Source organism: Coturnix japonica, chromosome 6, assembly GCF_054131305.1.
Source record: "Coturnix japonica strain WE chromosome 6, WE-NBRP24, whole genome shotgun sequence".
NCBI classification, from domain to species: domain Eukaryota; kingdom Metazoa; phylum Chordata; class Aves; order Galliformes; family Phasianidae; genus Coturnix; species Coturnix japonica.
In genome coordinates, this window is record NC_140668.1 from 16,342,934 (window position 1) to 16,369,558 (window position 26,625).

General features: G+C 45.4%; 1 long non-coding RNA gene across 1 annotated transcript; it reads left to right on the forward strand.

Moving 5' to 3' along the window:
- Positions 1–5,274: 5,274 nt before the first annotated feature.
- Positions 5,275–16,859, forward strand: LOC146760364 (uncharacterized). The gene is made up of 3 exons (XR_014947631.1): positions 5,275–5,375; positions 6,366–6,525; positions 16,733–16,859. It is a non-coding gene; the product is annotated as an uncharacterized LOC146760364 (long non-coding RNA).
- Positions 16,860–26,625: the final 9,766 nt, after the last annotated feature.

Below are 26,625 nucleotides of genomic sequence, written 5' to 3' on the forward strand. Positions count from 1 at the left end.
ACTTGCTCCTACTTTTTGTTTTTCCCAGGCTGGCTGCTGGTTGGAGGAAGGTCACAGAATCAGATGGGCTTTTAGCTGCCCCATTTCTGTCATTAATTGTAATGATTTCAGGAGGGATGTGAAAAGGATCCCCCAAGGCCTGACATCTCATTGATTTCCCCATCAGTGTACCAAAGGGTCCAAGAAGCAGTTATCTTGGAGGTTAACACCTTCAGGACTGCACTTGCTGCCACCTGGATGAGTTTGTTCCAGCAAAGCCCCGCTGAGGTCTTTGAGAAATACTTGCATGCAAGTCGCTGCAAAATCTGAGTTCATTTCTGCATTGCCAAGGATGAAAAGGGGAGCATGTCTCAGAATGGCAGAGAGGAAGGTAAGGAAGAGGGGACTGTCAGCAGCAAGAAAAGTCCTGCTTTACCTACCGAGAACAAATCGGACTAGGAAATATCTGGCAGAGTTCACAATAATTCAGACATTGTCCCAGACCTTAATTGCTGGCACAGGCAACCGTGTCCCTGGTAGGAGGGAGGTGGATCATGTCTGTGTGCTCCATCTGCTGCCTGCAGAGACGGGAACATTCCAGGCCAGGTATTGCTGAGCATTGCTCTTGTCTAGCAGCAAGATAAGTTTAATTAAAGGGCTAATTATTCCCATTCTGGAACGGACCTATTCGTTGTATTTGCAATTGCTTTCTAACTCTCTTCCTCTGGTGTTCATGAATTATACATTTATCTTCCACTGTCACATTACTGACTTGTTTTGCTTAAGTCTTTGGTGTGTGTGAAAATTGGAAACAAAGGGAATTGGCGAGACTTGAGTTTAGGTGATACTTCATTGTAATGGCATTTGTCAGCACAAAAAGGCACTTCATGCTGGCTTTCTAACTTTCTTGTGAAATAGGTATTTTACAGTTGTGGTAACGAAGGGCTCCTATCAGTGGGGAATTGGACCCAGATGTTTGTGTTCTGCTACAACTGTTAAGAGCATCAGGCAAAACTTTTCTTCCAGTTCAACAAGGAGTAACCCACTGATGTCCAAAGAGCTGCTGGATTTACTTCAGGAAGGCAGTCCACTGGAATATGTCTGATTTGAAGTGTTATTCTTTTACATTCAGTTTAAAGTCTTTAATGTAACCTATGCTTGCTTTCTTCGGCTCTGCGGGTCATGCAGAGCTTTGAATCTTTGCACTACTAGTAGCAGATGATAGTTTTCTCTGCCAAAATGTTACAGACTTGCTCATTAAGATGCCGTGTTCTTGTGGGTTACCTTCCTTTTGACATTTTTGGACCTTACTCAAAAACAGCCAGTCTGGGTGAAACATTGGTTTAGAGCCATACCTTCCTCCTCACTCTTTGGAAACCTGCTGTCCTTTTGTAGGGTCCACAGAAAGGATGTTCATAGATCACCCTGTTGACAGTGCAGAGCTATTTGTTGGAAACAGGATTAATTCAAGTCAAATCTATTCTGAAAAATGAGCAGCTTAATTGCATTTTCACTCTTCTCTTTTCTACCATACAGTGAGGACTTTGGTTTCTGCACATGTCCTGGAGGACTGGAAAGAGAGAGGGAATCTTCCTGTGCCTAGTTTTGTACCTATGACATCTTACATTAAACATAAATGACTATTTTTATCTAGAGCAGGAATTTTATTTCATGTCTTTTTAGGCCTTTTGTCAGTTAAAGCTTTGAACCAGGTCAAACCTACATGTGAGATTTTTCTCCCTCCACGTAGCCAAACTTCAAAAGACATGTTACTCACCCCATTTTAGTGTTCAAGGCTTGCATTAATTAACCACGAAAGGCATCTTCCATTCCTTTTCCTTTCTTTCTTTTCCCTGGAAGCAGTTTTTATCTTAATCATGGAGCCAGGAGAACCATCACTAGGATGGATAAGGATATACACACAGTGTCGGTAACCTGAATATAATCTCTGAATATTCCATGACTCTGTAATGTCTGTCATGCTGGGATTGAGCCCTGGTGCTGATGAACTGCCTGGGGCACTGTGTTGCAAATGCATTCTTTCACAAGCTAAAGCAAAGCAGAGAAAACCATATAATGAATTCCAGTCATGTAACATTATGGACTAAGCAGAAGTGCTACTCCTTTACTAGGATAGTTGTAAGAAGACATTTTTGAAACCACATAGCTCAAATGATAGCAGCCACCAGCCAAAACCCCAAAATATTTCTGCATATGAAACAGGCGCATGTGGAATACATGGAAAAGCTACGGACTGGTTTATAAACTATATTTGTAGAAAGACCATGAAATTGGAAAGTGATAGCATTGCAAAATATACTGCGAATATAGTTTTGTCAGAAAAACTAGAGGGAGGATTTGGATCTGAGTGTTGATCAGAAGAGCCACAGTGTGGGCAATTCTGCACAGCAATCTCTTCTCATATTTAATGCCATGGAAGGGAACAAGGGACATTCAGTGCTCATTGACTCCGCTGTTAGTCCTTTTTCCCCTTACACAAGAGGAAAACTTGCAAGTACCCAAATTTTTTGCTAACTACTGAGGACAAAAGGGGATAAAAATAATCTGCAATCTCTTGAAACCTATGCAAGCTATCTAGGATATACAGCACTGTGACAGGGCATAACTAAGCTCTGAGATCTCCTATCTAAGTTTTCAATGTAAATACGTCTAACATGCATCCCATAAGTACAATTGAAGGCTGGAGAGAGATAAAACCCCAAACCACAATTAAACATTTTTGCACCACGGGAAGACTGGAAGATGTAAAATGGTGGCAGTGGGGCTCAGACTTGGCAGTATTTATGTGAGGAGACATTGATTTGTTTCAGCTTGTGTTTTGAAAATACGGTGTTTCAGCAGAGGTTTATTGTTGATGCATTTGTTGTGAAACCAAAGAAAACGTACATGAAGTTCTTGTCAAAACCATCATGGGAAGGAAAAGGGCAGCCAAAAGTGGAGGAATGGGCGTTCAGGGGCTTGTCAGAGAAGTCAGATGTATTTGAATGTATGGGTCCGAGAGAATCCACCCAAAGGTGAATTTCAGACCTGTGGGTTTGAAGGAACAAGGTGAGAATCTGAAAAATCAGCATGGGTTTATGAAGGGCAAATCATGCTTGAGCAGCACAGCTGCCTTTGGTTAAGAAATAACTGTATGGGTATAGCACAGGACAAAGCGGCCCATCTTATTTGTGGAACTAAAACCATAGCCTAATGTTGGCAACAGTATGGAGCAGCAGGTGGGATCAGAGGGCCCTTCCAACCATCATTTCCTAGATTTTGTGGGTTGCTGAGCTGAAGCAAACGAGGAGCTGTGAAAACATTTGTATGACTTGGTATGGTACTCAGCTATTCAGTGCCATGAGGAGCTATTAGCTTTGGGAAGAGTTCTAGTATATACATTTCTGTAAGAAGAGAGGTTTGTTCCAAACATTCATAGGAAAAACCAACCTTCTTTACTTGAATGCGGTCAGAGAAAGTTTATAATCAGGAAAGAAACCTGGCCTGTCATGGGTCAGCAAGGACCAAAAGCTAGGAACCCAGATTATTTATATTACCAGTGTCTTAAAATAATTTAAACTTCAGTCAGTTTTCAAAGCTTCCAAAAACATTAATCCACAACAATGTAGAACTCAGAGATCTCCAGCTTTCATTTCCACAGCCTGTGCCACTCAGGCTGAGCTGGGTGCAGAGAGGCCAGGGTGTGAGCAGGATGGATAAATGCTGCCCTTATCCACGCATCAGATCCTGCATGTAGAAATCCTTTGTATTCGTTATTCATGAATGCAATATGGCATGAGGATCCATGATCTTTATGGACAATGAATTCTGAACTCCCTGGGAGAGGAGAATATTTGCCTGTAGAAACCCGAGTCCAAGAACTGAACGTGCCCAGCTGGGGAAAGCACACACAGAAATAGTCTCTTGTTTCTGGCTGCGGCTCATACAGGCAGATCGCTTATTTACCTCATCTAAATATTTGACCTTTATGCTTTTTGGAAATTCTATTTTTTTTTCTTTTTCTTCTTAATTATGTGGAAGGAGCACCTCCTTTCAGTGCTCTGATGGACTTCTCTATAAATAGCCCCTCACATCCCAGAACTTCACAATGAAACCTTCAGCAAAGTCAGCATCCTGAGGACTTTTTAAGCCTGAGATGGGAACCACGTGGAGTTTAATCATTAATCACCAGCCTTTAATTAACAGCTCTGGGCTTTGAACAAAAGGTGCTTGCTGCAAGGCTGCTGAGGGGCCCTGAGCTCTTCTGTGCGCTTTCATTTGAGGGACCCAGTGGCATTCCTAAAGGGGGCTGTTGGAGTAACCTTCTCCTTGTGGGAAGGGGTCACGCTTCCCAAGAAGAGCAGATGTTTGTGGCCCAATCTCCATTTTCACAACTGCCCTGCTGGCAGGCTGGAGCTCTGAGATGGCTCAGTGCAGGGATGCTACCAGTTCCCTAAGCCCTACTTTGCTCTGGAAAGGACTTGAGCATCTCCAGAGCCTTGTTGCCTCCATCAGGTGAGGTGGGCTTTAACCAAAGGAAAGAGGAAAGTTGCTCCAGGCTTGGAAAATTTTATAGGGGAGTGTTCAAAATTGAGCACTTGGGAGAGAAAGAAAACATTGCTATAAAAGTTGACTCAGCCAATATTTTCTACATTCTTGCTGCTGTGATTGAAGATATTTGTTTTTAATATAGGTTTCTCCCATTTGTAGTCTGGCTTTCCTGTAGTAAAAACTAAAGGGCAGATCCTCAGCTGATATAAATTGGCTCCACTGAAGTTAATGGAGCCATGCTGGTTTGTACCAGCTGAGGGATCTGGCTTGTGTTGCAATGCTCCATACCCCCATTATCCTGCCATGATTACGATACTAATTCAGTAAAATGGCTTCGCAGTGTAATAAAACCAACCCAGAGCATGGAAGATGAAAGGACTCCCTTCTCCATTTGACCTGGTATTTTTCAACAGAATGTTTTCCCTTATTTTCTCTTTTGTTAGGAAATACTCTAAACTTTTTTCTTGCTTTCTTGCTTTTTGGCTTCAGCACGAAGGCTGTGTGTGTGCAGAAAGCATGTGGCACATGCAGTGGTGTGATGGGTCAGGGCACAGTGAGCCTCGTGCAAGGGAACGAATTGGTTCTTCAAAGGGCAGGGCTGATCCTGCAGAGCAGCTGAAGCCCTGAGCTAACCTTGACTCCTGAAAAATGGGAGTTATCATACTCCAGGGCAGAGCATTGATCATTTTATTCATTCTCTGCCCTGTGTAGTTTTTCTTGATCTGCCTGTGGTGGAAGACACAGCCCAAGAAGCTCAATAAAGCTGCATCCACTTCTGTCACAGGGGAAAAAGACATGTTGGTGGCTTTCCTCCTTGTGATCAGCTCTTCAGCCATAGCAGAAAGGTGAGCAGTGGGGAGCAGGACGAGCTGTGCTATCTGGTTGCTTGGAGCTGTTGAAAACCGAAGGGAATAAGGAGACACAGAGATCTGAATAAAGGCAGACAGATGCATGGCTGGATCCCTAGGATGAAATGTTTTGTTTGCCACAGCGCAGCTGAACTGCACAGAGGTTTTGTTCTGAACCAGGAGGGAGTTTCACAGGGATGTTGCTAAATGGAGGCAGTAAATTTAACTTTAAAGGGCCGTGAATGGAGGCTTTTGGCTAAAAGCTGAAGTGCTGTTACTTTTTACTGGGCCTGTTTAACTCCACTTGGAACAGGACAGTGTGTTTGACTTATAAGGCTCCTGGAAGGCTTGGCCTGTGGGTCCTGCTCCTGGCAGAGTAGCAACGAGCCATAAAGGTGAGTGTGTGCCAGCCTGGCCCTTCTGTGCTAAAGGAAATACAAACAGATCTCACCTGTGGCTTAGGGAGAGCTGTGGGTGTAAGTGCTGGGAGCCGGGCTGTGCCATGGCAGCACAGTTTTAACTCTCAGAATAGCTAAAGGGTTCAAAGGCAGTCAAAATGTCCAATGTCCAGAATTGGCAGGTTTGCTTGAATCCTGCTCCCAGACCTGTGCTAATCCTCTAATATCATCGTAGTAATCCTGATTCAAAGAAGGGTTTTCTTACCAGCTCATCATTTCGAAACAGTCTGAGCCTTCTTGTAGTATTATCCAATTTAAAACTGTTTAAACCTTCTGCTTCTTTTAGGGAAAAACATGCGTTTTGCACCAAAGTCTGCTCAGAAGCAGCAAAACCTCTCATGCTCATATCTACTAGTGTCTCGTTGCAAGCAATTTTAAAACATGCCCTGTGTTTGGATTGTGTTTGAGACTCGGTTATTTGTTGTGGGTTTAGCAGACTGCAATCACCCACTTAAGGTGGAACTTGGCCACCTTCATTCCTTTCCTCCCAATGCTAAGGAAGCATCCAAAATTCTTGTATTTGGCACAGGTTGGCAGTGGATGCTGTCCCAGACTGAGAGGACCATTCCTCATGTTGTGTGGTTGTGGTCTGAGTGTCTTGGCAGTGGGAAGCTCTGTTTACCAAGAAAGATGGACCCAAGCTGCCTGGCTGAGGGGACAGGAGCATGCACACAGGCCTTACCTGTGGGGTAAGTGCACCCTTTTCTTGCATTAATTGGAGAAAAGAATTAATGATCTGGAAAGCTCTGCAGAACACAGGTGTCTGTGTCCTTAACCAAGCATTGGTGGCCAAGTGATGGCTGTGCAGAGCCCAGGGAGCCTCTGTGCCCCCAGTGATTGAGCACTGTTCCTGAGAAGGGGAGGCAGAGCTGGAGCAGTGGGTGCAGGCAGCCATCACTAGACCTAATCAGGCAAGGAAAAGCTTTGGAGCATATGGACCCCAATGTGTGGTCCAAGTACAACAGCTTGGTGAGTGTCCTGCAGGGAGACTTTTACTAGCGCTGCAACAATAATTCATCACTGCCTGAAGGCTTGATGGGTCTGGTACTCCTTGTCTTAATTGACCTCGGCTGGAGACCTGCGTTTCAGTCCAGCTTAGTCACAAAGGACTTGGTCTGTACCTGGGCCTTAAAGAGGATATTTATCAGAAAAATCATATGATTAATGGAACTGAGTGATGTTCGCTTGAGAGTGGATGGGAATTGAATTAACAGAGTAGGGATTTTGGCAGGTGTGAAGTGCTGAGACCGATGATGTCTGGGGGACAGAGCACCCCAAGCCCCACTGTTGTGCAGCCATAGGCTGGGAGCTCAGGGTGGGGGGCTGAGAGAAACACAGTGCCAGAGTCTGGGCTTGTATGTGGGTAACACATGGTGTACAGCTTGTTAAGCCCTCACACCACAGTGCCCAAATTGCCATTGCTGCTAGCCCTCTCAGAAAGGGCAAGGATAAAAAGGAAGCTGATACCCCCAAGTAAATGTGATGGAGGGGGAAGAACAAGTGAAGAAATAATCAGAAAACTCCCAAAGCTTACTTTCTTGCCTGCTTCTTTTTCCCCACTCTTCTTTCTTTTTCCCTCCATGTCAACACCAAACAAGACAGGACTAAAATTAATGGGGAAAGCAGCAATTAGCAAATTAGGTTAGCGGTGCGTTGCAGTGTGCCATGGCTGCCAGGTGTGAGGGGCTCTGGCAGTATATTTATTAATGGCTGTCAGAAAAGTGACACTTTGATGAATGAAGCTGGGTAATCAGCACCCTCCGACAGCGAGCACTGAGAGGCCTCAACATGCTAAACTGCAAAATCAAACCTTTTTTAACCCCCATACAAAAATACAACAACAGAAATCGCTGCAAGAGGAGTGTGTTTTTCCATCAGGGGCTGGAATTCATGTTCTCCCCTAAATACCTCCTTTCTGTAACTTGCTGGGAGGAGTTGTCAGCATGGAAGGTTTTCCCTTTCCTTCAAATATGGGCCTCAAGAGTTTATAAATGCAGGCAGCTTAAAAGTATGTTTTGTTTTGGGTATTATGGCAACCCTATTAAAGGCAAGGGTCCTGTGCTCGTGCTTTTTGGCCTTTGCCCTTTAAACATGATGGTATCAGTAATCTACAGACTGAGATGGTGTGTTAGGTATCATTTTCTCTTGACTGGTGGTCAGCACTTCTCCTCATTAGTGCCATTGATGTGTGATGTCCAGGAGCCCACGCTGCCTACAGGAAGAGAGAAAATGCAACAATATGTAAGGTTAAATGTGTCTGATGAAACTTCACCTGCAGCACTGTTGCATACTGAAGTTTCCACTCTTGATAACCTCAGCTGTACTGAAGTTTCCACTCTTGATAACCTCAGCTGTGGGCATCTCCCTTCTGATGAATGTGTGTGTGCTGTGGGACATCAGCTGCCATGCTCCCAAGTGAGCGTGGCTATATGGTATAATGGCAGGGTGCATTGCTGGTCACTTGGTGAATGGGAATTCAGAATTACTGGCCAACAAGATGTGAGTTTAGAAGTTCTCTTCAGGAAAAAAAGACCACAACAGAACTGTACTGAAGTTGTTGAGGAGATCAGCCCAGCTGCTGGGATAGCATCTGGATTAAAGACTGCTCTGCAAAATGCTGCACTATGTAAAATATTTCTTCCAAGTTTTCAGGCTTTGCATTGCACGCTGGAGGTAAGTTCTGTGCACTGCTTTGATAGCTCAGCACGGGGTTGCTCAAATCCCCCAATTCCATAGAGAAATTGAATACCTTTCTACAAAATCTTGGTTCTGGGTTTGGCCAGCTAAAAGGACTGTGTAAGTTTTGATTAAAAACATGAGAATCAATGTAAGTCATATCCCAGGCATTCATCTGGTCTTCTAGTTTGAAATGAAGCTGAGTGATCTGTGTGGAGTTACTTGCCAGGATCTGTGGGCTTGTTAAGTTTGAATTGGCTCTTGTAGCAGATCTGAAATTATTCTCTTATGCTTTAATAATTGTATTTAGTTTCCTAATTTGGCCGCTGAGTTTATCAGAAGATAATTGAACTTTAAAAAACATAATCTGATCGGGCTGTAGGAAATACTTTAAAATAAACTTCTTCTGAGACTTTGATCTGTTTTCACGCCCTCTCTCACGAAAGCAGCCTGTCTGCAGGGCTCCAACCTGCTGAGGTGCGTGTTCCTAAACCAGGCAGTTCTTGAGCAGAACCGGGTTGCTCCCTGTATGCAAAGGAAGCCAGCAGCTCCCTGCCAAGACAAACTCTGGCTGCATGGACTGCTCCTGGGTGCAGCCACCTGCCTGCATGCTCTGCCTGGGTGCAAAAATCCCCTTGTAAATGATTCCAGGGAGCAAGAGAAATGGCTCTCAAGTCACTTCAGTTTTTTGATACAACTAAAATTGTTACTTAAAGGTCAGAGTATTGTTTTCTTGTGCACTGAGAAGGGGATCAGTTGCCTTGCATGGAGCTGTGGGCTCAGTTCTCCTGGGCAGTTTGGGTTCCTTGCAAGCTGTGGTTTCAAGTGATGTGAGCTTTCCTGCCTTCTGCTGTTGGCTTCCGTCGAACAGGCATGTTTTCCCTTTTTGGTGAGATTTAACCCAATTCCTGAAGTTCTTATAAGTAGTTCCTGAGTTTTGGGGGTAATGGAGTGTGGTTCTCCAGTTTCAGTGATAGCATGTAGAAGTTTATGGGCCCACTGCAGGCCTGTAAACTCAGGTTTTCCAGGTCCTACATTAGCACATTAACTACTGGGCTGTTTTTCCTGCTCACCTACCTGACTTCCTTCCTGTTTTAAAAAGGATTTGCTGCTTTTCATGTTCTCCATTTTATGAATTTGCAAAGACTTCTGTCATTGTATAAGCATGCACCAAACAGTTTATTTTCACTTACTTCAGTGCTTATGGTTTATATTTACTTCCCATTGACTTGCTCAGGACTCAGCCCAGGGAAGACCTCTGACTTTCCTCTTGGTCTATGACATGGCTGGGAGGCTCCCAGCCCAGCAAGCAATCACTGCACCAAAGCTCAAGGAGTAAGCAAATATAAATGATTGTCCAGGCTGAGCTTGTCTTGGTTTTTAAAGGGGAAACACTGCTTGAAGTTCCCTCTGTGAGTGCCAGGAGGGTGAAATCACCCACTGCTCACTGTGGCTCTGCTGCACAAATGGTCTCTAGGCACCTGCAGTGCTGCCCCTCACAGCTCTGTCCATCCCCTCCATATAGACACGAAGATTTGTCCATGACTTGTTCCACCTGCACAAGCTATTTTCTGATTCCTTGTCACTGTCAGCTCAGTAGTGCTGTCATTTTCCAGATACGTGGTGTGTAATTAATGAGAATGTCATTTCCAGATTGTTTCAAAAACTAGATTGAGCATCTGAGAAATTATTTCACTCAGTGCCTTAAGATAGCTCGTTCATTCAGAAAGCTATCTTGGCTGCTTGATTTGAGGGGAGTTGTGGAGGGAAGCAGCTGTGCTTATATTATTAAGGACTGCCAGCTTTGAACTCTTCATGCAGATGCAAAGCATGGGTTCACGTGCTGCCAACCAGGCAGCTGGGTGACAGGGCAGGGGAGGGATGTGCCCAAATTGCATCAGCCCTGGCCATGACAGCCTCACGTCTGTGTGTTGTGAGGATGGTCTCCTTGTGGTGGTCTCTGGGGGCAGCAGTTGCATGCTGCAGGGCTGGAGGGATAGGAGGACACATTGTAAGTTGGCTTTGTCCACTCGCTGCCCCTGGGGGCTCACCAGGCTGGGCAGAGGTGTTGGCCAGGATATAAGTATTTTATTAGATCTATTATTTCTTTCATGGGGGCAATAAGTCTGCTTTACGTGAGACCTCGAGTGACTCTGTATGGAGCACAGAGATTGGTTTTAGCCACCTTTGCTCCCCAGGACATTGCTGTCCAAAGCACTGGAAGACTGTGCCCAGGTGCAGGCTCCAGTGATGCATGGCATATAGCCATGGCAAGGGCATCTCCCTTGGGTTCTTACTAAGAGCTGTGTTTGGGGCTCATTTAGGGTTATTCTCTGCCATTTTTCTCCTGAGCAAACATCTCCAACTGTCTCCACTGAGGCTTATATTGCTCTATAGTTTAATTTTATTTTGCTGTTTGTAAAATGAGGGGTGAAGGGAAGGACTTTGTCAGCAAATGCTTCTTTGCCTCCTTCCTGCCTCAGTGGGTTAAAGCAGCATTCCCCCAGCTGATAATGCCTTCAGGCATTCCAGCAATGCTTTGCTATGAGCTCTGCAATGCCCCTCATGTCCTACAGGCTGGCCAAGGCTTTGCCTCCGTGTGCTGGGATGGGTTTGTGTTTCTACGTTTTATATGTTTAATTTTTATATATTTGAAAGTAATTATTGGAAAACAATGAAGTGGTTGCTTCCATCAATTTTCTGTGGTTATTTTATTCCCAATAATCTTCAGGTGCCTCTTGAATGGGTGAGATTTGCACAGAGCTAAGCGTGTGCATGTGTCCGTGTTTTCTGTGATATACGGAGCTCTGGTGCTGCAGCTGCCATTAGTGTTAATGGGCTAAAAACCCCCCACATCAAGCTGAGAATACACTCCTGCTAATTGTGTACCAGCAGTCCCCTGAGACCTCTGTGAGAATGATGCATCTGAGGATAGGCGCTTCCAATGGTAGGTTGCTTTGGGATAAATAAATAAGGGGCTAAAGTTAGACGCTGGGTCAGTGTCAGCATTATAACACAGGGAAATCGGCTAACGGCCATGCCAACCTTTATCCTCTTGGTCCTGGCCTGGTCCACTGCTGCACGGTACCATCTTCTGAGCCATACATCACTACTCAGCCTCACCTTGATGTATGATGCCCATAGATCCTTATAGTGGGAGTGCACTCTGATGTATTGCGCCAATACATCATGGACAGGGATCGCCCAGGTGATGTATTAGTGCCCTGAGAATGTATTACTCAAACGCTGGTATTGTTCAGGGATAAAGCCAAGCCAAGGAGTGGATTCAGTTTAATTACAGCGCAGATGATAGTCCAGAGCCAGCAGCACTTTGATGCTGAGATGCTGGCACCCTGTGGAAATATGAGTTGCGACTCTGGTGCTGTTGAGTCACATCGCAGTGTGCCATGAGAGGAGGTGCCGTATTTTAAGGGAATGGTCATTTTTCAGAGAAATATAGGTGGACCATTTCAAGAACTCCATGGAGAGCAATGTGGCTGCGTGTAAGAACTCCTGAGCAGCAGAGGAGGGACATGGTGGTGCAGGTGAGACACGGGGACCTTTCTGGAAGGCTCTGAATCCAACCTGCTTGCAAATATTTCTGTTGTTTTTGGCAGAATGACATGATGAGAAATTTGGAGAGATGATTCTGTAGTTTTCTTGGATTGTCTTATATAGATGCCATAAAAAAAACACCTGGAGAAAAAACACTCAGGCCATTAAAAGCAGCCCTGATTATTAAGGGTGGGAAAACCACCTAATGATGCAGTCAAAAAAAGATGGAGAGCCAGGAGGAGCAAGATGGCAGCAGTATTTGGCTCATGTTCATCGTTCTATGTCTATAAATGAGTGCATTTTCTAACAAAGGTAAATACAGTTTTGCAGATGAGACGCTTTCAGAACAAACAGATGAAGTGACTTGTGCAAGGTCACATAGTGAGCTGGTGGCAGGGCCTGGAAGAGAATCCAACTGATCTGACTCAGTTCTCCTCCGACATCCCTAATTTTGGATGCAGAATGGAGAAGGCTTAGTCTGCTGCACAGGAACAGTGGATGCTCCCAAGAAAGTGAGTTCCTTGCAGAGCTCCTCAGTTGTCCTTCCCTGCCATAGCCATACCTGCAGGTAAAGCAGCACAAATAGTTTTCTGTTAGTTGGCTGCTTAAAATACAAGAGAGAGGCAGTATTATTCAGGAATTCATACTCCTTCTTGCAGCTCCTGAGCTTTCTGAATTTGGAGAAGAGCATGTGGTGATTCTGAGTGTGTTCACAGAATCACAGAATGGGCTGGGGTTGAAAAGGCCCAAAATGCTCATCTAGTTTTAACCCCCCTGCTATGTGCAGGGTCGCCAAGCACCAGACCAGGCTGCCCAGAGCCACATCCAGCCTGGCCTTGATTGCCACAACCTCCTTGGGTTCCTTCAGGGCTCATCCTTATTGTGCTCCAGGACACACACCAATGTCCCTATCTATGTGTGACCTAGGAAGCTGTTGATTCCTTCTCTGTTGTGTGGCCTCCTCCTGTGACTGGTTCATCACCACTTGTCAGCAGAGCCTGTGGTTCACAGTCATCCCTATCGCCCTGTGATAACCATAGTAAACATTTCTATAAATAGAATTTTCTCCTGTCCAAGTCATCTTGCTTACTCAGCTGTTTTATTTTTAATAGAAAGGCATGTTGATGCTAAGCAGATTTTTTTTCCTTCTTCTTCAAATCTCTATTAAACATAAAAAGATGCTGTGTCTGAATAAAAAGAAAAGGTGCCCCTTAGATATTTTTAAAGCTTCCAAAAATAGTCTCAAGTCTGTGACAAAGATTATTGAGTGGGAATATTGCAGACAGTGGTTCTGCAATGGAGACAGTCATGGCTCCATGCACTTTTGGCTGGGAGCTACAAGGAGGGGGACTCGTAGGACAAAGACCTCAAAAGGAATGAGTTTACTGAGGGGCTGCTCTTTAGATGGTGAAACCACAGCACTGCACAAGTAGTTCTGCTGGTGATCTCATGTCTCTTTTCCCTTCTGGGTTTGCAACTGCCCTTTGAGGCTGGCATCTCATAGCTGGAATTCAGTCTTTGCTGGAGACCTGCAGCCCCACTGCGAGAAGCACCGCTGTGCAGTACAGGGGTGACAAGGGAAGGCAGTGAGTTCTCTGTCTGGAATTTCTGAGTATAAAGGCAGAAGGAAAAGGGACTGCTGATTTTTGCCTTGTAAGCACAATTGATGTTTGACTTGAAAAAAGGTATAACTTGGGTTATTGTTTCTGCCGCTGCACCCTCAGGTCAGAGCACTGCCATATAAGCAGTTGGTTCAGAGCAAGAGGGGAGGCAGAAACTTGGAGGGGAAAGAAGCACATGGGAGTGGAGCTGTCCCAGCAGGGTTCCCAATGCTTTCTTTCTCTCCCATCGTGAAGGCTTTTGTTTCCTTACTTGTGGCAAATGCCAAATCTACTGCTTGTGCTTTAATGCCTGGTGAGAGGGGAGAGGTCTCCAGAGAAACCATGAAAATGGGGAAAGATAAACTGGTGATTATTGAAATGACAAAATATTGCATTGGTGAATGCTGAATGGCTTATATGGAGAAGAGAGCGTTGCAGAATGGAGGGAGCTCTTCTATTGTTTGCACTTAGGAAAAAAAAATAAAGGGATAGTAAATATTCGCCTGCGTTGATCACACAGTGAGTAGTTTGCTGTGCCAAAGCAGCCTGCATCAGTGCTCAGGGTTAGTGCTTATTGCAGGTGAACTGCCCATGCAAATGGTGGGTAGTTTGGAGGAGCACAGGTAGTTTTCATCCTGTATGGGCAGACACGAAGGTTGGTTCTGGTAGGCTTTGTTGGCCCTCAAAGCAGAAAAGGAACAAAATGGGACTGAGCAGTGGATAAGGATTTGAGGCTCAGTTCTTATTTCTCCTGTAAATACCCTGTATCCCCTCAATAAAACTGATTTATGGCTTTTAGCCATGGTTCCTCACCTGTAAAATTGGGAAAAATACTTCCTTTGTGCCCCATTTATTTACATGGTCATCTCTTCCTATCTAACACCGCGCTTGGTGCAGCGGGGCCTCGTTCCTTTCTCAGCACTCCATGCGGAATTTATATTGCAGCGATCCTTGTAACTATCAGCAAAAGAAAATTACTGCAGACAGGCCTGAGGTCCCAGTGCTTCAGCTCTGCTCTGATAGTGCTGCTGGCTGTGGTTTGGTGGCTGTCCCCTGCCCGTGGCTCTCAGCGTGTACCCACAGCTGTCAGTGTGAATGACAGATTAACAAATGCACAGTGGCTTTGTTCCTCACTGTGCTGCCCCAGTGCCACGCTGGGTCTGCAGTGCAGAGGGATGCATGGCATTGTCTCACCCACTAACACTCTGTCTGGTAACTGGCAAAAGCAATGCTTTTCACCCGTTGCAATGGGTGTGCTGTAGAAAATGAAGACCGTAGGGATGTGAGGGTCTTGTTTAATTTGTTTTATTTCTTAATCCAAGAGTAAGAGAATGCAAAACTTCCAAGCTGAAAGGCTTTGTGCTCTGCTTGCTCCAGGAGATATTAGTGAGGGATCAGCTGGGTTCACCAGACTCCACAAGGTACCTTTGTTTATGGATGAGGCCGTGCAGTTGGGGATCAGAGGTTGTGCATAGCTGCTGTAGAGCACGCTGGGCTGCGAAAAGTCGGGCACGAGAGATTAATTTCTTGGTTTCTTAGAGCCAAGGTTTAATAGCAGACCTGGGGAGGACAGTGATTGAGCTCACAACCACCAGAACCTATAGTTCAGGTCAAGTGAAAGGAAGGAGCTAAGGGACTCAGCATGCTGCTTGCAGGAGGAATTCTAATGGCTTCATGGTATGGGGTCTGCACAAGGCATACAGGAGCTAGTGCCCGGGCTGCCCCATGAAGCCTGCACAGCCCCGACCCCCTGCTCACTGCCCTGCTCACAGCTGGGCATGGCAAGAATAAATCTGGAAGGGAACAAGAGAAAACAGAAAACGCTGGCAGTTTTTCAGTAGGGAGAATGGTGTGTTTGAGCTGCAGTGGAGAGGGATAACTTTTGGTTCTAACTTTTTGAGTTGCATACTTCAACAAACAGTGTAAATTTGGCAGGATGAAGGCTGGGTGACCTATTCTGGCTGGATTGAGGACTGATTCTGAAGCTGGGATTTAACTCAGCTCTGACATTTCATGCTGCTATTCCATTCCACTTCAGTTTCAAAGTTTTCAGACTTTTTTTTTTTAAAGATGTGCCCTTTTTGTAACTCATTTAATTGTGTCTAACTACACGGTGATTTTTTTCCCCTCCCTACCTTCACAAATGCGATTGGATATACATGTAGATCTTAACTTATAGCATATATTACAGTAGGGGCAAGAGAATCTGCCTTGAGCTTTCATATTTATCCTGAATAAGGCTGTACCAACTGGTTCTGCCTTAAATTCTCTACCTCAAAGTCTCCTGGTGTTCTGTTTTCTCAGGAAGGAAACAGGTTGCACTGAACGCAAACTGCGCGGCATGGATTTACTGGTTAGACACAGATGGGATTCCTCTATCAAAGTACTCTTGTGTTGTCTGCATTCATTACACTCACTAGAAAAGCTATTGACATGACAGCATTCTCCTGTTAGGTTTTTTTTGCTCTTTTAGAAGTGCCTGTTGGGTTGCAGTGGCCTGAAAATGCAGTGACCAAGATTAGAGGTTTGGACCTTGAGAGCCACAGGAGAGGAGCTTTCAATGTCTTCTGTATTTGTTATGATCAATTCATAGTGACTTGAGTCTGCAAATGAAGACGTTCTTATGAAATGTTTTTGATTTTATGCATTTTGATTCTGGTATTAAGTAGTGTGAGAAAAGCAAATCAGTCTTTTTGTTTGGCTGCTGGTTTAACGTCCAGTTCACATTAGCAGGATGCAAGGAATCTGGATGCTTGTTTGGAAGCCACTTATGAGATGTTCGATTTCCTTCTATGGAAGGAAATACTGGAGAAGACTTCTAATCTTATGATTCAAAGCATGAATCAGTCCCCAGATTGGATCTGTGCCTGCAGCAGTAAAAGGGGCAGATTGTCACAGGGTTGCTGCTTTGTTCTTCTCTGGAGCACCCTGTACAGCTGCTATCAAAGGCAGAAGAGCAGCATCAATGGAACCTGTTCTGCTCAATGCAAGCTCTGAGTCTGGTGATTTTCAGCAGCATGTCATCTTAAATATATATGTTTTTTCTTTTCTCTTTCTTTATTAGTTTCATGTTCCAGCTGACTTCCTCCAAGAGAGGAACATGCTTTCCCATCAGAACTACGTGAAACACCTGAGTTCATTGGGACTGGAAGAAAACTGTCTCAGAGACAAATATACACAGCTTCCCTAGATTGCTGCCTACGTGCCTGATCTGAGGTCTGTGGTCATTTACTTTGCAATGGATTTTTCACTTTTCATTTGCCTTGTATAGGTATCACCAAATGGTTTATGCTTTCTGCTTTGCACTGTCTTTTTTGGGGGGAAAAACTACACAACAGCTCTGCACACTCCTTGTGCTGATAATCCCTGATGTGGCTGAACTGAAACAACACCCAGCCTGTGCCACTTAACTGCTGCTGGACAGGACAATGCAGTGATGGTGGTATTTGAGGGAATGATATTCTATCACAAAGGGAATTTGTTACAACCATAATTTTACCAACACAAACGCAGAGAACAGCACTGATCTGAAAAGCCAGAGCCCTGCCTGTGAGTGAGCACAATCTGCAGATGGAGAGAAGCAACTTTCTGATTTCACTGCTAAACTTCCCCTCCTCAAACCAAAACAGTTTAATCAGTCAGATTCCTGTTTAATGAGTTGCACTGCTGCCTCTAACCAGGACAGTATCTTAGATGATGGAAATAATGGTTTCAGTGAGACTTACTGTGATCTCATTACCCCATAGATGGCCTGTGTACATTCTTCCCCTGCCTCTACCACTCACCTTCACAAGCAGGACCCCAAGTTTGAGACTGAACCCCTCTGGCTGTGTGAGCTGCCACATGAAGGTGCTTTCCTGCACACTGTCCTCTAGTTGCTGCCATCGAGCAGTTGGTAAAGTCTGCAGCTTGTGGACAACTTTTCTTGCCAACCATGCATTACAGAGGGCTAATTGTAAAAGTGGTGCACCTGCTGGCTCCCTTGGTGGCTGGAGCCAACAGGAAAAAAAAAAAAAAAAAAAAAAAAAAGTAATAGTAATTTATTAATGATCAAGTCACAAATAGTAATGAAAACAATAGGAGCATCTGAAGGAAGCGCTGCCGGGGGCAGAGGTGCAGGTGCTCTGTGCCCTGAGCAGGCTTGTCGGCATTTTTATAAAGCTACTTTACAACCCTTATCAATTTCCTACTGCTTTCTGTGTACCCCCTGCCCCTTTGCAAATGTTTTGCCTGCACAACAGGCTCAGCATTTCTTGTTGTAGGTGATAAAATAGCTGTCACCCTGTGGAGGGAGAAAGGAGGCAAATAAAATAAAATCAAATAAAAATGTTAGGTCCAGGGAAACAAAGCAGAGGAAGCAAAGCATTTCGGAGCAAACAAATGAGTTCTAAGGGAGACGCTGAGTCGGCACAGGGAGAGCGATGATGGGAGCTGAGCTGAGGAATGGGGAAAGATTGAGGATAGCAAGAGCTGGAGGGCTAGGGTGGCTCTGCTGAAAGTGAGGCAGGGCTTTGTGCATGGCCCTGGGTTTCAAAGGAGACTGTATGTACAGCCAGCGCCATCCATGAGGAGTTTGGGATCTGAAAATCCCAGCCGTAGTCTGAATAACTGCACTGCATTGGCAAGGTGAGAATTTGTTTAAGTAAGGAGAACAGAAGGCATATGAGCAACACCAGTTCAGGTGACATCCCCATACCAGGTGTCTTAAGTAGACATGGTAGAGATTAAGTAGACATTAAGTAAAGATGGTCGTGCTGTATCTCAAAATACAGTTTCTATATCTATATCAGAAGCCATGCTAGAGCTGATAGATAGATAGAGCAGACACCAACCAGCCCAGTGTTGTTCTTTGAGCCGTAGGTAGGGTCTGCAGTGCTCCTTAGGGGTACATCTGCTAATGTAATATAGCAGTTTAATTCAGCTTGCAACAAAATAAAGCTGAACTAAGTGGAAAACTCTAGAGCTGCGATGGCTTAATTGCTCATACATGAGCCTTTACTATGCAATTTGGAAACTTTAGGCCGTGGGAACTTGCTTCTGTGTTCTTGAGCCCATGAACTGCCTTAGTCTGTGGGTCTAACAACAATCAGCTCATAAAATGCTGTGAGTGCAGATTTCAGAGGTCAGCCTGAGTCCGTACCCAATCCATGTGGCTCCTGTGCCCTGCATTCGGCACTCCAACGAGGTCAGTGAGCTGTCGAGCACACAGTCAGTGCTCTTTAAGCTACTGTGAATCTACCCCTGCTTTCTCTTTTCCCTTTTCTCATTCTCTCCTTGCTCTCACACACCCCCAAATCACAAACCCTGACACCAATGCCAGAAGCCTCTGAGGCTGTCGTAAGCCTGCAGTTATCTGCATTAGGAATAAAGATGCCATTTTTAAAGCTTTTATACTTTTTATTCTTAACTCCACAGGACCCAGGAATCTTTTCCTGAAGTTAATGTGAATTCAGGGGGTGCGTGTTTTAAGAACTGAGCTGGGTCCTGTAAAAGAGGTAAGAACCAGCAGTTGGCAATGCTAATTATTGCCCGGTGATTTGAGGGGACCTGCACAACGTGCTAACGTGCCTATGATGACACGCAGCATGATACATGGGGAAAGGTGAAGGCAAGGCTCGTATATCCCCATAACACTGAAGGCATATTTCCCTCTCTAATAACTTACAAACAGTCACCATTTGCTGTCTGCAAAATTAACCTCTCATCTCCTCCAGCCTGCTGATCTGGTGCATAGATATAGGATTTTAAGCTTCTCTATTGAAAAATGTCCCTGCAAAGCTGTCCATCAGAACTCCCGCTGCTTTCCAGAGAGTATTATTAATAAGTTCTTCCTATCAGAAATGGGACCCTTTTAGAGCTCAGATAAGGTTTTTTTCCCTGTTAACCAGCTGGGCTGCTTGGCTGTGGACAAATGCCATGATGAATGACGGGTCAAGGATGGAGCAGGCTGATTTCTCTCCGAGCCTGACCTTGTCTCTGGTGTGACATCTGAAATGACAGGTGCATTAAAAAGTTATTTATGTAGGGGAGCTGCGATGCATTGTACCCTTTGCAAGGTAGCACCCAGTTTTGCAAGAGTATTAGAATAAAGGCTGCCTCTGTGTCTGCTGCCTCTTGTACTGCTGGCTTTCTGTAAGCAGCTGCTGTGAAAGCAAGAGGAGAAGCACGGAGCGTTTTTTAGTGCACAGAGAATGCTCTGGAAACTGAAAGGCAAAAAAGGGAGCAGGGTCTGAGAGCAGCAGCAGCAGACAGCTTCCCAGCAAATCACCTGCGTGTCTGCAGATTACTTGCCTGGAACAGCAGTAATCAGCTCTGGAAATGCACCTGAAGGGTTCTGGGCTGTTGAAGGGCCAATGTTGTGGATAAAATGCAGCACTGAGGATTAAATGATTTCTACTGTTCAGCTCTTTATGGTCTCAGTGCACTTGTAAGACTTTCTCTGTTGAATCTCAGACTCTTTGTGAGTAGTTGTGCTGTGGCTCCCTTCTGTCTTTACTGTTGCTGAAATTAAAGGGACACTTCTGGCTTTGTCCTTCTTCCTGTAGGACACATAAGTGGAACTGTAACCATCCTGTGAACAGTCACTTCATTCTGGGAGATGAATAGTTGCTGAATGGCAAGAGATCGCAGCCTAAATCTCCAGAAAAATGCATGCAAACCCTATCAGGTTTCTATTGTCATCTGCCTGACATTGTGCTCCAAGTAGGAAATAGGAAAGGCAATAGGAAAGCTGCCTGTGTTTTGAAATCCAGAACTTTCTCTGGACAAATAACACACTTGCTGTTGCATGGCCAAATGAGGACACAACATCCTATGGCACAGATTAAGTTGTAGAGCAGGGTTCATGGAAGAGCCCATGTGCAGTGATTTCTGCATCCTTCTGAGTGCTGATCAGATTAATGAGGACCACAGAAACATTGGAAAACTGTCGTAGTGACACATCAGTATCCTGTTAGCTTCAACAGAATTACAGCATTTGATATCAGCTCTTCCTTCCTTGCTGTTTCTCCACCCCTCCAAAACACCCCCTGAAACACTTGCAGGAGAAATTGTAAAACACATGTAACAGCTTATTTTGTATGATGGGACTGTTAGAAGAGCTGCATGTTGGTGTGCGTCCAACTCACATTAACTTCAGTTTTGGGCTGCAGCCATACTCGAGTGACTTTGCAAGTCTTTTCTGACTGTCCAATTAAAGTTGATGCGTGCAGTAAATCTGCAGTATCCAAACAGTATTTGATATGTCCATTTTGGATCAGTGGTTGGGTCTGGGAAGTGGATGAAGCTTGCCTGAAGGCAGCATCTGCAAGTTGTTTTTTTTCATCAGAAAAATGAATGGTCTGGTATAATGAATGATTTTGTATAATATCAAAGAAAGAGAGTATCAGCTGTGCACTTCATACGCAGTATTGATTGCAAGTACGCTCATTAATTTGTGTGGTACAGGAAATTCCAGCCAAGGTTAGGAGAGCTTTGCTCTATAGTGGAGCTGTGACTCCTATTGCCTTCAAAGAGGTTTGAATCAGGTTGCAAACAACCAAAATTCATACTTCAGTTATTTCGCTATAGAAGTGTGTTGTCACAGACGACTTTGTAGACTTCTGGTAGAATAGCAAGGAAAAATGGAAATGTCCTGTCCCTGTTTGAGCCTGCTTAAGGGTTTGATCTGTACAGTTTGGGTGCTCTGGGCAAATGTAGGATGCATGGTGGAACTCTGTTCTCATTGTAGCACAACAAAAGAGAGGAGCTGGGGAGGGGAGGGAGAAGGTATGTTTTCCACCATGGCCTGTTTAAAACATTATGAGCTACCTCTCTTCCATCATGAGTCGTGGTTTAAAGCTACTGCCCAGGGGCATAAAAATCAACTCCTAACAACTTCCAGTGGGACCACTATTCCATCAGTGCTCCCATCAAATGTTGACTCCATGATCAATATTCACTCTCTTTCTTCGTTAATCATCAGTCTTCATTCATTTCTTTGTAACTTCCTGCTGACAGGGGCACTGTTCATACAGCAGCTGGTAGGGAAAACAGAACGAGCTGAACTGCTGCACGCAAGCTGTGAAGGGAAAAAGCCACAACAGTGCATTGTGTCAGCTCAAAATGATTCCTACGGATGCAGCTTTTTCTTTTCTCCTTGCCCTATATGCTCAATTTTCAATAGACGTTGTGAGGCAGGACCTTCAAACAATCTGTGGTTACTATCGCACTGCTTTACCTTGAGTGCCATTGGCACTTGGTAATTTAGAGCAGGAACTCTGCTGATGAAGAGTGAACTGTCAGAATTTGGCTTGTCAAATAAAATCTGTGTACAATCCTAAAATAGACAGTTTTGCAATTAACGCTTGCACTGTGATTTGCCAACAGGAAGCCCACTCCCAGCTTTGCCACAGCCCTCCTGAAGACCTTGTGTGTGAGACCAAACCTCTTCCCCATTGCCCAGCCTATGAGCTGAGAAGAGCTGCTGATTTCTCTATCATTCTGACTCTTTGGGCAGCTAATATTGCCCTTCTGCAGCACAGGGATCCTGTCCAAGATGCTCAAGGGGTACAAGCTCTGCACCAAGGCAATACTATTCTGCAAAGCCAAGGAAGTTACTTCTTCCTCCCACTAATTTATTCCCCAAAAAGCTGCAGTAGATGCTGCCACGTTTACAAGTACACAGATATTTGCTCTCAGTGCCAGTCAATGAATGCTGCAGCTATGCAGTGTAACTGGAACACCATTGAAGATAATTCCATTTACTTGTGTGAGGGGCCCAATAATTAAATTTGGACATTATTCCTTTAATTACTACAATTTCGGATCACGGTTAGTATTCTTCTAAACTGATGTGATTTCATGCTAAATGTAGGATGCAAGTCTGTCCTTGCTCAGACCCCTCAGCATTCTGGAGTAAGATCCTGCACTGTTGGTTTTTGCAGACCTACAATATGATGTAGCTCCTGGTGCAGGAAAAAAGCATTGGATGGTTCAAGCCTTGTGATACTTCACTGACAAGCTGTGCTGTTTTTTTAAGCCCTGTGCTATGCTTGTTCTTCATGCTAAATGGTGTTTTGATCATTTGTATTATAATAATTCATACTAATTAATTTGTAATTCCTAAATTAAGTGCACATGGGTTTCAAGCAGAGAGGTTACACTCAGGTTAACTATTGATTTTGGTCTTTGCTGTGAAGAAATTTAGATCTCGTGTCTGTCAGATTTAAGACAGCCATCTTGACATCTATTAAGAGAGAGATACAGTTAAGAATCAGATTTTGTGCCTGAAAATATGCTTGCCTGGTGACTTTTGGGATCTGTTCTGCACACAGTACTGCATTCCTTAAGGCACCAACTGCTATACGTGCTGCAATGCCACTCAGCAGTGAATTGGTGCTCTTGCAGATGCTGATATTATTAATGACTTCTCAAAGAAACTGTGATTTTAAGAAAATCCAAGTTGAGTAGAGTCTCTGTGAAATAAACAGCTGTTTTAAATACCTATGATGCTTTTGCACCCTGCGGAGTAATGCTTTAAACAACCACTCCCAAAATGCAAAGGAAAATAAGGTGTTTGATTTGTTTTCGCTTCTTTCCAGCCCATTTTCTTTCAATGAATAGATAGAGATTTTAACAACTTAATCATTCTGGTGGACTTGGAAGGAATTTGGCTGGATGCTACTGGCAAACTCCTCAAACCTGAGGCTGGAGGTGCCACAGTCCGTGTGTTCTGGATCGAAGGGACAGAAGGTAACTGCTCATGGTTATGGATAGCTGGACGTATAGAGTGCTCTGAGCATCAGGAACAGTTTCCAACTATGTAGAAATAAGAGTTTCCTTGAACATGGTCACAATCTCATGTTGCTCTTGTGCCTATAGGAGTATGAATTCTGGAGTGGGGGGAAAGATAAGACTTTGCAGGGGAAGTAAATGTTCCCATTTGCAATAAGCACGATAGATTTTGCTTTTTTCCTTTTCCCTCTATTCGATGGAGAGGAGTTCAATTACTTTTGGATACGTTTTCTTTTGCATAACCTTTTCATGCACTGTGTTTTGAGCGATGTGACCACTAGAGAGCAGACTTAGCCTAGTAACAGGAGTTAATTAGTTCTTGGCCTCTTCATTTCCTCCTGTCCCCTTTCCCCTCCCCCTGAATACACAGGCAGAGGGGGTTTGGGTGGCTCTGAGCTTGCCTCCAACGCTGTGCAATCTTAGGCCTAATTAAAACGCCGCAGACGGCCTGAACCCCGCATTAAAATTTGATGAGGAATTGATCAGCCAAGCAAACAGGAAATTTAGCTGTGTGAGTGAATAATGTTTGCTCAAATGTGTAATGAGGTCCATGGGGAATATTTATGGGGACCTCAGTGACAGTTTCAGCAGTTTCTTCTCCTTGAAGTCATCTTCCCTACTTGCCCTCTCTGTTATGAGGCTGTAGGCAGAAGGGAATCCAACACCGTGTCAGCCGGGCGGTGGAAAATGGTCTGTGTGTGGCTGCGATGGTGCCATGGAAAGGTCTGCAAGAGGAGTTGTGAAACTGCAACCTGACTTCTTTAAAAACATCAGTGGCTCCATAATGTAAGGAGTTGTGTAGCACAATTGCTGGTGGATCTCCTTGCAGCGTGTTAGAAAGCAAACCTGCCCCCTAAAAGGGTCAGGTGTTGTGTTACAGCAGATGCTACCTTTATCTCCATGGACTGCAGGATAAGCTATACATGCTGTCAGTACAGGTATTTGGAGGTGAGGCGGTACGTTCACAGGGTAGGGAGCAATGCCCTCCTCAGCACATCTTATCTATTTCTAATAATCAGTAAAAGTGTAAATGCCTTCTACTTGCAGCAAACAGATAAATTTACATGCTTCTTATTTATCACTACTCTGTCAAACGTAAATCAGCATGAGAGAGTCTTAACCTAAGCTGTTACTGACGGGTAAGATCACCCTCACACCTGTATCTGCAAGTCACTGCTGTTGCCCTCAGCTCCTGGCAGAGGCTTTGCAAAGATGTAGGGCTCTGCATTCAGGGCTCACACAGGCCCCGAGATGCAGATGTGCTCGTCCCAGCCGTAGGACTTCTTGTGGTTCCTTCTTGTACCACTCGTGGCTACTTTTGACTGGTTGCAATTAAAGTTGAAGCTGACACTGTAAGGACTTGGAGCGAAAAGCAGAAGGATGGGCAGCCAACAGTCTGTGCCCAGTGGAACAAAGTAGGAAGGAGAGATGATGGGTGTCTTGGTGTGAACATGGTGGTTGCAAGCCAGTGCTTTGCTTTCTAATGCAACCGAGCTGTTCAACCTTGTGGCTTATCTGGTCTGCACTGTGTGAAGATGAATTGTCATGGGCCACAATGAAGAGCCGAAAGGACCCCATAATAAATGTAAAGGGAGCACTTTGCTACTGAAAGGGAAAGAGGGCCTCATAGAAACCAAAGCAAAGGGTAGTTACAGGTAGTTTATGTTGATGGGGCAGAGGGGGAACAAATCATCATATACAACATTATATATGGTTTATATGAGTAATACAATTTATTTAGTTGTTTTTTTAAATAAAAACTGGGAAAGATACAAGATCATAAAACTGTTAGGATTTGGGTGTTGCTGTTCCCGGCTGAGGTTGGGCCGCCCGCTCACACCTGGGGCCCATCGTGGTGCCGCACGTGGTCTCCGGCGGCCATCCGCCGCTCCTGGGCCACCCGCCTCAGCCATTCCCCGTCCTCTTCTTCGCGGGGTGGCTCCTCGAAGCGGCTGCGCTGGTTGGGGTCCCCGTGCCAGGAGTTGCTGCGCACCAGCGGGCGGGGGGGCCTGGAGGGGCTGCGCTGCGTGCGCCGTGCTGGGACGCTGCGGGAGCGATGGGCAGATCTTGATCTCGTCTGCCGCCGCTCCCTGGTGCGCTGCAGCCTTCCCTGGGGCCGGCGGGTCGGGGGGCGACCCGAGGGGCGCCAGCTGAGGCGCAGCATGCCGGTGATTAACCCCCGGCACAGGGGGCAGTTGGGCGTGTTGGCCGTCCAGTGCTGGATGCACTCCCTGCAGAAGATGTGCCTGCAGGGCAGAGCGCGGACGGCGTCCTCCATGGGGCCCAGGCAGATGGGGCACGGCTCCTTGTGGGCCTCCGCCGGCCACGTCCATGTCTCCCTCCTCCTCCGGTTGGAAGCTGCCTCCCGGCTCATGGCTGCGGCTGCCCTGGCGCTGTATGGCTCCAAGGATGGATTTGGGTGAAGCTGCCTCTTGCAGAGCAGTCGGCAGCCTCCGGGCCTCAGTGCCTGTCAGGCGTCCTACCTGTGGCAGACAGCTCGTGTGCCACCGGCAGAAGCTCTGAGCTCTGGGGATCCTCCAATGGGATCCTCAGTCACTCGCAGTCCTCTCACAGGACTCTGATGTCGCTCGCACTGGCAAGGTCTCAGTGTCTCGTGCTCCCACAGGAGACGTTCACACCTCGAGAGTCGCCAGCAAGACTCAATGCGGGCTGGGCCCGCTGGCTATGGGTAGGCACCCGGCCCCCTGTGAGGTCACGGGGCCACTGTGACCCTGCGCTGCCATCACAGACTGCACAGATAGGTGGAGGTTTGCTGTCCGGTGGTTGTGGCGTTGATATTTGTGGCGTTTTCCAGCCAGAGTCCACCCAAGGGCTTTAACTGGGACATTTTCACTAACAGTGAGAATAAATGATCTATTGAAGCTAGAAATGTAACAGATTTGTGGATGTTGTTGCTCAGTGCTGTGGCTGTGACTGTGCTGGTATTTGGTAGCAGTGCTAGCAAAGCAAATGCTATCCTGGGTGTTTTTCACCAGGAAGTGAAGGGGCAGTGCTTACCAGGAAGGGATCCATGTCTTGGTTGGGAAAGCGCAGCCCAGCTTCTCTGTTTCTCTTGTCTCCTTAATCTCTCATTCTGCCCCTTCTCTGCACCTTCCAGGACTTTCACTCACATCCCAACCTTCTCTCTTCCCTTTTTGGATGGCTTTTAACATGACTTGGGTG